The 12,014-nt window shown below is 38.3% G+C and overlaps 1 protein-coding gene across 1 annotated transcript in view; it reads right to left on the minus strand.

Moving 5' to 3' along the window:
* CNTN6 (contactin 6) overlaps positions 1-12,014 on the minus strand; it is a 272,495-nt gene that overhangs the window by 134,239 nt on the left and 126,242 nt on the right.

Raw genomic sequence — 12,014 nt, forward strand, 5'->3', positions numbered from 1 at the left:
CTAAAACTTGCTTCAATATGACAGGGCTTTCCTTAGCTGAGGCATTGGAGAGGCTGACAGCGAGCCATCTTTGGGAATTCTGAGAAGGATATGTAGGAATTGAGTGAGGAAGAAACCCCAAAGTTGAGGTCAGAGGAGAAAATGAAGCCCACCGAAAAACCCTGGACTCCATTCAGATTAGGTAGTGGGAGACTCTTTTGGCCTCCCCGATATAGAAGACCTTATAGACTACCTCTCACAACTGATGCCCCTTTTACCTTGGACTGGGGCTTACATAGAAGGAGAGAAAATGGTTAACATTAATAGAAAACACATAAATTAGAAACATTAAGTCTTTGGAAAAGAATCCAATGGTTTGCTCCCCATGGTGCCTCAGGAGTATAACAAATACAAGAGACATAGGTAGACAATGGAGCAGTTACCATGGGAGACTTTGTAAAGGAAAATATTTTAACTCTGAGAAGCATTTAACTCTGCTTGTAGATATTAGGCTTTGAAGTAGCACATGAGGTAGTTTCATTATGTGAAGTTAGTCAGCCAGGAAAGAAACATTGTGAGCAAAAAATAGGGCCGTGTGTAGGATCTGAGTCTAACCAAATTTTCTGAACACCTCAATCAAGAATAGTATGTGACGTATAAGACAATCAGTACAGGGGGAAAGAACCAGGAAGAGGACAGAAAGTGACAGAAAAAAGTACAGACCTTATCATGGTCTTTCATCAGGTTTTAGTGGAAACAAGAAGGGTGATTTTGGAGTTAATCATAAAGCATTGTTTTATATATTGGTCTGCAAAACTTTTTATGGTATATAAATAAAGCTGTTTGGAAGAACTCAGCAGAGATTGCTTCCACCAGCACATCTCTCATGTCTGGCTCATCTGTGTTTGCCGACTCCACACCTCCTTCAGGTATCCAGTTCAACCCTCCCAGAGCTGGAGTCTGACAGTACATTACTTTTTTAAAACATCTGAGAGAGTTTTATATAAAGGGTAAGTGCACACTAGGAAAGCATCCCAACCCAGTGCTGCCGAAGCCCACAAGTCCAACATTTAGCCCTAATGTCCAACACCAATCCACAAAGTCCTCCTCTATCTCACAAAACACATCTACGCAGGAGGAAAGCCAAATCAGTGAGCATGTAAGCATCTCAGCACTGGCAGGGGTCTCCACAAGGCTGCTCCAGCACCCAGGGCTGCATCGGGGTAGGTCCATGTGGCTTCTCCTCAGGGATGTCTTGCAGGAAGTGAGCCTTGCCAGCTGAAACAAGGAACTGACTAAGGTAGCGGCACCCTGGTCCGACCATCACAAAGCAAGAGACTCGAGAACCAGAAAGGCGAGGCTCTCAGAACCATGTATCTCTCCACCCTTCAATTAACCCCAGATGTGTTTATCAGCCAGGTTGGCACAATAAAACTTAACTATCTCAATTCTATTCTCTTGTGTCATTACATTTTTTACAAGTGAGCATCCTAGTAATTTTATCTGAAGGTTGGCCAAGTTCAACCTAAAGTGGAAGTTACATAAGAGCTCTCTGCGGACTTGCTGAAATGGTCTTCCAGTTCTATACATCTACTATATAAACAGAATTTTCATTACATCTGCTGTTTGAGAAAGCTTATTTTTTCCTCTGGATTTCTTAAACCTCATTATCCATAGCTGAAATACAGGCTGAACTAAGTTTTTAAACTAGAAACCGGTGAGAAAAACCAGTTTCCTAAGAAACTTGTATTTGGGATTATTCATAACTTGAATCTCATTTCAGAAAATCCTGTCGGTGGACATTTTTAATACAAGAAAGTGAAGCAGAATAACAAAACCAGCAAAAAATGCCTTTGTTAAAATTTCAGGCTGTTCAGCCAGCAGCTTTCATTTCATCAACTTGAAATATTCATACAAAGAGCTTGGAGTATAATATTGTCCTGCGGGGTACAATGTGGATGCACTCAGGACTGCTGTCGAAAAGCAATCTCATTGTTGCTGAAAAAAGCTGAAGCATTTTCCTCTAAAATGCTGAGCAATGTGGATACATTCATGGTACTGTCCTACTTGTCAGAGCCATACCAGGCTTCCCATGGGTGCATCAGTCTGTCAATGGACCTAGGAGTTGTAGCGGCTTATGGAAAAGACACATTATTGAAAAGAATATTGTTCACAAGAACAGGGGTGGCATAACGACATTTGCACCTAAAATGAAAAGATTTTAGGAAGCATGTGACCAAATCTCAAATGTTTTTCCTTTTTTGCATTATGTAGAGGAAAAGGAAAGGGGCACATAGAGCTCTTGAGAATGTCCAATTAGAAATATTAGTGAGTGCATTTTGAAATAGAGAGTTGGTAACAAAAATAATGGTTGATAATTACATTGTTTACATGATTATCACAAATGTGTCACTAAGAATTGAATGGTTTCGTAGTCAAAGGAATTTTATTTCTATTTTTGTTCCTTTAAACCAAACTAATATCATTAATTTATACATGAAACATTAAACTGGAGCCATCATTTCAAGAACTGGTAGAGCTGAAAATGACACTGCAATTATCAGTTAGTTAACAATCTTGTTATAATACTTTGTTGAGCCTTAACCCTAGAGAGATACCTCTCCAGCCATATCGATGCTATGCTAGCCGATAGGAGAAACAAATGGCAATTGGCAGCAGTAACTGGGGATCAGGCAGTCTAGAGTTCCTCCAATTTAGACAACTCGATCTTACCACAGCTCACATTTCAGGACTTTATAAAGTGAAGGAAACATTAAAATGGCCTGTTAATATTCAACCATTTTATCGTTACTATATCAAAGTTTTTTTTAACTAACATATTATAAGCCAGGTATTATGCTAAGTGCTCTATGAAATGCACACAATAACACTAGGAAATGTATTATTGCTGTAAACATTTTGTAGCAGTTCGAGATGTATGGGTGCTAAGTAACTTGACCAGCATCGCATAGCAGACTTCTTAAAAAATAAGTTTGACCTCATAGGTCAGAGTATAAATGTCCCATCGGGCTGCCAAGATTGTAATGCTTATGGAAGCAGACAGCCTCAACTTTCCCCAGAAGAGTTGTTGGTGGGTTCAAAGGAATGACTTTTTAATTAGCTGCCAGATGCTTCACAGACTGCACTACTATGGCTTCTTAAAGTTTAAAAGCAAGGCATTAGGATGTGGAATGTGTGGTTAGTATTATATTACTTATATTAGCTTACTCTAACTACCTAGTGTTTATTTTGTTTGTATAAGTATATTGAGATGCTGGTCTGCATCTGGAACCACTATGGATTCTAAAGACGGCTCTAAGGTCACCTGAAAAATAAGGAGCAAATGACTTACTTCATTTGCTCCAGATCGGTTGAAATATGGATTTTAAATTTCTCCTTGCAACTTCCAATTAGTTAAAAAGTAGATATTTTGATAAAAGTAATGATACACTGGGTTTCAAGGATGTATTCTAGAAGTATATATATGCTTCTACAAGGATATATATTCCTATTGGGTGATTTTAAGAGAGTATTTAAATTTTATAAATGATACTGTAAAAACAATTTCTGCTTTTTTTGAAGAGAAATGTGGATGTTTATGGAATGTTTGGTACTAGATTCAGAATATGTCCTTAGGATCTAAAGAGACCGACTTGCTGTGTGGATCCATGATCTTTGAAATGGTTGTTCAACAATCTTTCTCGAAGAGGCCCAGTGGTCAAAGGCTTAAGTGCTGTCCCCATAAACATTAGCACCTGAAAGTTTATTGCAGATTTACTTATAATGATCAGAAACAGAAAGCAACCAAAGCACTTTTCAATTGCTGAATCATTTAAAACTGCAAAGGAGAGAATGTGTCTGTAGATATCCATTGATTGGAGAGACAGGTTTAAACACATTTGTTTGAAATAAACCTATGCACGTATAAACTGGAGTCCTAGTAGCAATGTTTTTGCATACCCTCATTTTACAAACATATGAAGAAATCTCTCTGAGGGTAAAGTTTCTGAATCCAAAAGAAAAAGAAAGTGCTCATAGTTATAATCCTCTAGTCAATTAATGTTTCCCATGAGGACATGGAATAATAATTCTAATATCTTCACGGGAACAAAACCACTAAAGAGATAGATGGCAGTAATGCGAGCCAGGGTTTCACATGAAGGAAGGGGTGTTTACTGATCAGCAAGTGGAAAAGGTGAGAATGATCTCTACTTGATTGATTAGACATTAAGATGAACTCATGCTTATTTAACTCAATATGGACTCCTCACTATAACATAAATGACCATACATGTGTATGGATGTGTGTGAGGGTGAGCATTAGTTAGCATGTCATTGTTATCTGGAGCCTTAAAAATGGTTCCAATTGGCAGGACCGTGCATACAGAAACAGATACTGTCTGGTCCTGAACCATCTTCTCAATTTATGTTGGGATCTATTGCTGCAGCCAATTCATCAATCCATTAATGGAGGCCCTTCCTCTTTTCTGCTGGCCTGCTTCTTTACCATTGCATTTTGAGGGGCTGATCTATATTGATGACACATTGAAGGCTGTGAGATGTAGTCTTTCCATCCTCACTTTAAAAAAAATTCTGTTTTTTATTTATTTTTATTAAAAGATAATTTTATTGGGGCCTCTTACAGCTATTATAACAATCCATACAGGTAAACAAGCGGCCATCTAGCTCAGAAGCAACAAAGCCCACATGGAAGAAACATATCATCCTGTGTAATCATGAGATGTCAAAGGGATGAGGTATCAGTCATCAAAGAACAAAAAATCATATCATTGTGAATGGGGGAGAGTGCGGAGTGGGGACCCAAAGCCCTTCTGTAGGAAATGACATCCTCTTACCAAAGGGTTGTGGGGAGGAGATGAGCCAGTCAGGGTGTGGTGTAGCAATGATAAAACATACAACTTTCCTCTAGTTCCTAAATGCCCCCCCTCTCCACACACGCACAAACACATTATCATGATCCCAATTCTACCTTACAAATCCGGCTAGACCAGAGTATATACACTGGTACAGATAGGAACTGGAAACACAGAGAATCCAGGACAGATGATCCCTGCAGGACCAATACTGAGAGTGGAGATACTGGGAGGGTGGAGGGAAGGTAGGGTAGAAAGGGGGAACCAATGACAAAGATCTACATAGAACCTCCTCCCGGGGAGACAGACAATAGAAAAGTGGGTGGAGACAGATGCTGGACAGTGTAAGATATGATAAAATAATAATTTATAAATTATCAAGGGTTCATTAGGGAGGGAGGAGGGGGAAGGGATGGGGAAAATGAGGAGATGATACCAGGGGTTTATGTGGAGAGCAAATGTTTTGAGAAAGATGAAGGTAATGAATGTCCAAATGTGCTTTATACCATTGATTTATGTATGGATTGTGATGAGTTGTATGAGCCCCTAATAAAATGATTAAAAAAACAAACAATCCATACATCAATTATATTAAGAATATTTGTATATACGTTGCCATCATTATTTTCTAAGGAGCATTTTTGACTGTACTTCTTTAATACAGATTTGTTTGTTCTTCTGGCCTTCCACAGTACTTTAATAGTCTTAGGTAAGTATACTGCATCAATTCTTGTAAGATCATTTTTTTCAAGGACATACATCTTTTTTTCTCTGTCACCTGAGAGGGTTTTAAATAAATGGCACTCCAATTATAATGAGCACATATAGTTTACAGATATTGTTATATAATTCTAAACTATTTAAATAAATAATTAATATGGTTTATTGGAGGACTAGCTAAGCTAGGATTCTAAGACTGAGACAGGGAAGCTCAATATAACTCTTGAGACATTTGCAGTGTCAGGAAATAAGTCCAAAAAAATTAATGAGATTTTGTCAAAAGGCACAGAGGCCAATGGTCAAAAGCAAGCAACTCAAGGCAACATAAGCAGCATCATAAATAGAGTATGGAATTCTTATCCAATACTTACAAAATAAATACCCAGGAGTACCTCTCATATGAACTAATTATTAAAAATATTAATAAGAAGGGAATAATGAGCAATTCTCATGTGAAGAATTATTCTTAGTGTTGTAGAAAAGTCACGCTAAAACGAGGAGAACATAACGCTCCACTTGTGGAGTGTGGGCTCCCCATTATGATTCCTTCCAGGGAGTGGAATATAGACATGGGGATGAGGAGTGACTATCCTGTGGGAAGCTGGATAAACTGTCTCTCAGTCTGGTGGACAAAGTGACTATCAGCAGTTGTAAGTCATTTTGCTCAGGCTGTGTCCTCCATAAAAGGTGGTGGAAATTCCACTTTACCTCTGCGATGATCCTTTCCCAAATCCATAACCTCAGTCTATTTAGAGGAAATGTATCAGACAAATTCCAATAGAAGGACCGAAGGGGCGGGGGTAGAAGACCAGCTCACTGCAATGGAGTTCAGTGGTTCTGGAGATGAGAACTCGTTATGGGAGCAGACAGCCTCATCTTTCTCCTATGGAGCAGTTAATAGGTTTGAACTGCCAACCTTGCAGTTAGCAAGGGATCCTGTATAGAAGACTAGCCTATTTATATGAGAAACATGAACAACACTCCTGAAAACTGTGAAAATGACCAGCAGGAAAGTGTGCTACTATAATTGTTGTGAGGAGCCCAAGGAAACATGCAAGACATGATGTGGTATATACCACATGAGAGTTTTAAATATAAAACAAGTATCAGTTAAAAATTAAGCAGAGTTAATAATAAAGTACTATTTTAGTTCATTATAATGTGTCAATAGTGGTTTCTTGGAAATAGCAAATGTGTCATACTAGGGCCAGATACACGAGGGAAAAACTCATTGGGAAAGAGAAATGTCTGGACTGTTTTGTTCTATAGTTGCATAGTTCTATATTTTCTGTGCTATAGCAGTTGTGAAATATATACAATATATTAATTTAAATTAAATTATGGGGAAAAGAAAAGATCTTCCATTTGTCAAAGACATAAAAGACCTTTCAATAATATTTTTTAATTGTTCTAAAAAAAATAAATTGAGAGGGAGCCCCTCCACTCTACATTGAACAGATAGCAGCCTGAGAGATCAATAGGAGTGATGTCCTTGCATTTTTATTCACTGAAACCATGGAAGGAAAAAAAAAAGCAAATCTCAAGAAAAAATATGTGAAGCTGCATCAATGCTACTTTCATTTAAACTTACAGCACCTTTGTATTTGTCTTAATATTTTAATTGCTTAGCACATAGCCTGGTCCCTTTGAAAATGTCCTGTCACTTAGTTTGTTAGAAATGAATGAATTACTGAATGAATGAAGTACTCAGACACATATACTGAATGATTAAATCATAGGTACTAAATGTGCTAAATGAGTGAATGAAAAAATATCAATAATCCTTAGGAAGATTAAACAAATGACAAATGTGTATTGGGGAAAAACCCTAAGGATTTTTAGCCATAAACATAATGCAGAGACTATTTCTGTACTTCGTCTCTGTTCCCCTTTCCCTCTTCAATCAAAGAACCTTTGACCCTTATCAAGATTTAAAAATTATTTACAAATTAATGATCATCTATTTTGGATCAAGACTTTGGTGGTTTTAATAGAATATCCAACCCTTATAATCTATCTATCTCTCTATCTAACATCTACATGTCATCTATCAGTTTTCTATCTTTCCCAATTTTATAGAGAGGAAAACTAAAGTAAATAATATTAATTAATTTTCCAAAATCCACTTTGCTACAGCTATTGATATAGAATGTATTCTTGATAGTTCTGAATGTTACATCAATACTTTGTCTAGAAGACTATATTGTCTTAAAATCCTAGTGAATCCACTCAAACATTATTCAATACTATGGCACATTGGAAAAGTGCTCTTGCACCCGATGCTTAAGGGTCTGGCTGCTCTCCCTAAGAATGGCTGTGGATTCCAGCCTCCAGTTTCTCTGTGGGGACAAGCTGTTTCAGTTCGCTTCCAGAAGTAAATATATGCAGGGAACTAATTGGGTGGTCTGAGGAGCTGGCCCCAATCCCAACTACATGGACAACCCCTCCGTCCCCCAGAAGAATTCACTTCAGAGGACAGCACTGAAGCTACAGTTCAGGGAGAGGGACATGTCTGATCAGAGCACATGGGAGCAAATGAAGGCAGAGGAAGAGAGAGTGGAGCACATTCTGGCCAACCAAGCCTTGAGGATGAAATCCCTGCTCTCAGAGCAGCCAATGCACAGAGAGGACGATATGCCCAGCCCCACTATGAGACATGGCATCCCCCAGTGACCCATAGCCCTACAGGAGACCACACTGGAGACACAGTGTGGGAATTGAGCCCGATCTCACCCTACCACACTGAGGCAAAACACTAAGTGTGTGCAGCAGAACAGCAAGGAGAGCAGAACATGGAAGTCCTGAGGCAATACCAAAAATAGACTTTGGGGCCAGGGTGTGTCACTCCATCAGACTCAACCAGAAAGCAATCCTAAAGATCAACAAACAGACCTTGAACTATTTACAGGCTTTTCTTTTTTTGTCATTGGTTTATTGTTTTTGTTTAGTCCCTTTGTTTTGCTCTGTATTTTTGTGTGCATATTATTATCTCTGCAGGTCTATCTAGATAAGATAGGCTGAATAAACAATGTGGAGAAGAAAACAACAAGACCAATGGTTCCAGGGGGATATGGGAGAGGGGGAGGTAGGGGAAAGTATGTGGGTGTTAACAAACCCAGGGACAAGGGAACAACATGTGATTCAAATCGATGGTGAGAAGGGTGTAGGAGGCCTGGTAGGGCTTGATCAAGGACAATGTAACTGAGATGAAATACTGAAACCCAAATGAAGGCTATGCATAATAGTGGGGCAAGAGGAAAGTAAATGGAAATAAAGGAAAGAATTAGGAGGCAAAGGGCATTTATAGAGGTCTAAATACAAGCATGCACATGTGTAAATATATTTATATTTTGTTCTTTTAACCTGACATTCTGCGATACTCACCTTCCTGACCGATTGCTGGAGACAAAGTGGGTGCATAAGCAAATGTGGTGAAGAAAGCTGATGGTGACTGTCAAAAGATATAGTGTCTTGGGTCTTAAGGGCCTGAAGATAAACAAGCAGCCATCTATGTGAGAAGCAACAGAGCCCACATGGAAGAAGCACCGGTCTAATCATGAGGTGTTCATGGGATCAGGTATCAGGCATCAAAGAACAAAAAATCATATCATTGTGAATGAGGGGGTGAGAGCTTTGAAGATTTGTGGTGTTAAATTTGTATATGAAAGTTTGGCTTGATATGAGTTATCAGATTCATGTGTATGGTTACCAGGTGCTTCCTCTATTATTTTATTCTGAGCATGTAATATCATGATAACTTGAAAAATGATGAGTAAACAATCAAGAATTGGGTATGATTTTACATTCTAGGATAAAGAGGCAAAGGAATTGTATTCCCTGTTAATTCAACTCTATTTTAAAAAGAATAGGAAATTACTAAGTTCACACATTACACAAAACACATATCAGAAAAGTTTATACATATATTTAGATTCAACTCAATGGCAGTGAGATATTTTTGTTGGGATATATATGTCTGGCATCAATATCAGTGATTTACACACTCACATATTTAAATTATATATATATATATATACATGTACACATGGATATACATATATCCATGTATACATGTCTATACATAAAAAGTTTCAATGCCCTTTACTGGTTGTTAAACTATTGGCTGGATTTCATGAGTTCCCTGGAAAGCCTTTCTGAAGCACCATGTGCAATGATTCTTATACGTACAAGTAAAGCAGTCTTCATAAGAAATAGCTCCTCTCATACTGCATGTTCTATAACACCTGAAAACATCACAGTGATCCTTGACATGTACTGTTTGACATTAATGGCCAAGCTGGGTATCATTTGCTTAATAAATTAGAAAGAAAGAAGCTCTGCATGTATGTATACATAAATATAAGTCCTCCGTGTGAAGGCTCCAGAACACATAACATTCACCACTGCTGCTAATATTATTTACATTTCACTGCTCTGACAGTGCAGTTACTAAATTAAGATTTTTAAAAAAAGAAGGAAAAGAAAATATGTATGGTTGTTTGCAAGAACTGTGTAATAGAGTTATAGGAGTATCAGTCTAATTTCTTTACTATGAGCAAAGACCTGCATCCTTTAAAAAGAGACATATATAGGTCCATTAGGTGATATATTACATTTGTATAGCACATATGCACAAACTTTTCATGGTATTTCACAACACAATTAATTTGTAGCTTGGATAATTGAGAGTCTGCCATGTTAAAAAAAATGAGAGTAAGCTGGGAGTTGAAATCCATGATCATGTAGTCTCTGAACCCAACGTAGAAAGGAAGTTGCATATTGCAAAAGTCATAGAAATTACATCTCAATTATTCTTTAATTGTATCAGTCTATAGTGGTTTAAGATGGTTAGATTGTATTAACATAGCTTAAGCATTATGGTGGCTACATTTTAGCCACCCTTCCCCAGACGTTACACTCCATATGCCTTGCCTGGTCATTTCAGTAGCCTTTTCTATTGGTTACTATGAATGCCACTGGGCTTTCTGAACCCTTCCTTATCATCTATCCTGGAGTTTAATAAGTGTGAACATTACCATCATCACTTAGTAACCTGTGAGATATATGATCCTTACCTACACTCATCTAATTAGAATATTTCATTTCCTATGAACATGTTTAGCTTTAATATAGGTTATTTATAACATTTACAATCTTTAAACACTTGTCTTAGGTTGGGCTCTCTAGAGAAGCAAAACCAGTGATGTTTACAGATGTAGAAGTTTATATAAAGAATATGGCTCACCTAATTGTAAATGTGAACAAGTTCCAAGTGTGGGCAGGATCCAGGTCTACGAGCTCCTCGAGGTTAGAACGGAATCTGCTGCTACCTTGGGCTGTGGGTCCATGAGCTCAAGAGTGGTGGGAAAATACAGGCCTGGAGGCCCATGAATCCAAAGTCAGATGACAGGCCAACAAGGCCCAGAATGTGGAGGAACTATGCTGGGATAAATGAGCCAGATACAAGTTGCAGATTCAGAGAACATGCAAACAAGTGTCCCCCCTGCATTCATTTATATTGATAGGAGGCCATACTCCGGAGGAAACTTCTTTTCAGTTGGCAATCTTAGCATGGCTGATCTTATAGAGATGATTACATTGTTATATCTCATCGAAAGAGAGTCCAAACCGGTGAGACTCATAATCCAGTCAAATTAAGACAAAACCTGAACTGCCACAAGTTCCCTTTTACTAGATTCAAAATGTCTATTAAAAATAACACCTGAATCCAGCCATCCATGTTCTAGTTCCATGCACCAGACTCACACTCCTGGTGGAAATGCTTAGAAATCAAAACAACTATATAAAGAGAATTATGTTCTTTTCAAGGAACTAGTCACTCCTGAAAATATGTATAAAGCATGCAAGTTTTGCAATCCTCCTTCCTAAGGAAAATTCTGGCTGTGCCACATCCACGATAGATTTGCTTGGTAGGCAGCGGGTCCTGAAATATTCTTCTTTAACACTCTAATTGTGTGCATCGGTTCTTCTTTGGTCTTCCTTATTCATTGTCCATCTTTCACATGGATCTGAGGCGACTGAAACACCCTGGCCTGGGTAAGTGTGCCTTAGCCACTAAAGGGATGTTTTTGTTCTTTAACACTTTAAAGAGGTCATATCAGCAGATTTTCCAAATAGGGTTTTTGACTTGTCAAATGCTACTTCTGCGAGCACTGACTGTGAGTCCAAGAAAAATGAAATCCTTAACAGCTCCAACATTGTCTTCGTTACGATGACCTTGTTTCTGGACGCAGTGTTGAGGATTTTGTGTTCCATGCATTGCGGTTCAATCCACATTGAAGGCAGTAGCTGCGGGTGCTTTCCCTTCCAGTGAGCAAGGTTGGATCGTCTTCAGATCACTGTACACTAATGAACCTTCCGCCCATGCTGATGATATTTTTTTCATATACTCTACCCCCTTGACTTATTTGATTTGCATAC

This window comes from Tenrec ecaudatus, chromosome 5 (genome assembly GCF_050624435.1).
Source record: "Tenrec ecaudatus isolate mTenEca1 chromosome 5, mTenEca1.hap1, whole genome shotgun sequence".
Classification (NCBI taxonomy): domain Eukaryota; kingdom Metazoa; phylum Chordata; class Mammalia; order Afrosoricida; family Tenrecidae; genus Tenrec; species Tenrec ecaudatus.